Below are 2,117 nucleotides of genomic sequence, written 5' to 3' on the forward strand. Positions count from 1 at the left end.
AAGAAAAGGAACTTTCAAAAGGAACTTTCTACTTTCCCCATTGGTTCAGGCGCAACCATGTGACCCCTCTCTGGCCAATGACAGAAGGGGCCACCTGCAGCTTCGAGGCCTCTGGGAAACCCACAAACACCCAGACTGACTGGGGGCAACTCCTTGGAGCTTGACGTATGAGTATTCCATCTGCTGCTGTAACAAGCAGCCCAAACACAGCAGCTGAAAACAGCACGGACAAATTACCTGACTGTTCTGGGGATCAGGAATCTGGCATGGTTCTTGCTGGGCTAAAATCAAGTGTGTTTGAGGCCTTTATTCATTTCTTTTTATTGAGATGAAATCTCACCCTGCCTCCCAGGCTGGGGTGCAGTGGTGCGATCTCAGCTCACCGCGGCCTCTGCTCCTGGGTTCAAGTGATTTTTGTGCCTCAGCCTCATGAGTAGCTGGGATTACAGGCGGGCATCACCCAGCCTGGCTAATTATTTTTTGGGGGGTGGGGGTACAGAGTTTTGCTCTTGTTGCCCAGTTTGGTGTGCAATGGCGAAATCTTGGCTCTCTGCAACCTCAGCCTCCTGAGTTCAAGCGATTCTCCTGCTCAGGCTCCCGAGTAGGTGGGATTGCAGGTATGCACCACGAAGCCTGGTTAATTTTGTATTTTTAGTAGAGACGGGGTTTCACCATGTTGGCCAGGCTGACCTCAAACTCCTGACCTCAAATGATCCACCCACCTCGGCCCTCCTAAATGCTGGGATTGCAGGTGTGAGCCACCGCGCCCGGCCCTGGCCCTGTTTGGGGCCTTTATTCTTCTGGTCACGGTGCTCGCCGCTGGTTGGGTGGAGGGCTGGTTTCGGGCAGGCGTCTGCTGCACGGGTTCCCTGCCCTGGCACACAGCAGAGGCTCCATGGCGCTTGATGGAGGAACGGTGGCACAGCCCCTGCCGGGATGACGGGGACAGGGACTATTTCCTTCCCCAGGAGGCAGCCAGGTCAGCCTACCTCTGGCAGCCGGCCTCCCCTGGGGGCCTGATTTTCCTTATCTGTGAAATGGGGGTAGTTGTGGCTGGGGCAGGGGGGTTGGGAGGAGTGACTGCACAGTGATGCCCCTGGGGCTTGGTTTACCTGGGACGTGAGAAGAGCTGTCAACAGACCTCCCCGTCCTGGCAGGAAGGGTTCCTGTCATTCCTTCATGAGTCATTGAGGCTCCTGTGGGCGGAGGCCCCCAGGCTCCATGGGACCGGATCCTGAATGGAAAAAGGGGCCAGGAGACCTCACGGGCCCTGATCCAAGCCCACACCTGTAGAGGTCTCTGGGGAGAGGAGCTGGGAGACAGCAGGGTGCCTGTGTGTGGAACCAGGCGGCCGTGCGGCTCGGGGCAGGCTGCGTTGGCGCTCACCGGCCTGCTTGATCAACATGCTGCCCCGTCGGGGAAGAGCAGCGGCTTTTTAGTGTGTTTCGTATAAGGGGTGTCCAGCACTGTGGCGTTCCCCTGTAATCTCTGCACTTTGGGGGGCCAAGGTGGGAGAATCCTTTGAGCCCAGGGATTGGAGATCACTCCGGACAACATAGCAAGATCCTGTCTCTACAAAATGAAAATTTAAAAAAAATTAGTCTGGCGCGGTGGCTCACGTCTGTCATCCCAGCACGTTGGGAGGCCGAGGCGGGCGGATCACCTGAGGTCGGGAGTTCTCGGCCAGCCTGACCAACATGGTGAAACCCCTTCTCTACTAAAAATACAAAACTTAGCCAGGTGTGGTGGCGGGCGCCTATAACCCCAGCTACTCTGGAGGCTGAGGCAGGAGAATCGCTTGAACCTGAGAGGTGGAGATTGCAGTGAGCTGAGATTGCGCCATTGCACTCCAGCCTGGGCAATAGAGTGAGACTCTGTCGCAAAAAAAAAGGCAAATTGTGAATAATGGGGCTGAGGGTTGGGTGCCCGGGGCCCTTTGTAGTATTCCTGCAGCTTTTCTGCAACTTCGAAATTATTTAAAACAAAGCAGGCCGGGCACGGTGGCTCATGCCTGTAATCCAAGCACTTTAGAGGCCAAGGCGGATCACCTGAGGTCGGGAGCTCAAGACCAGCCTGACCAACATGGTGAAACCCCGTCTTTTTTTTTTTTTTTTTTT

This window comes from Cebus imitator, unplaced genomic scaffold (assembly GCF_001604975.1).
Source record: "Cebus imitator isolate Cc_AM_T3 unplaced genomic scaffold, Cebus_imitator-1.0 Scaffold805, whole genome shotgun sequence".
Taxonomy (NCBI): domain Eukaryota; kingdom Metazoa; phylum Chordata; class Mammalia; order Primates; family Cebidae; genus Cebus; species Cebus imitator.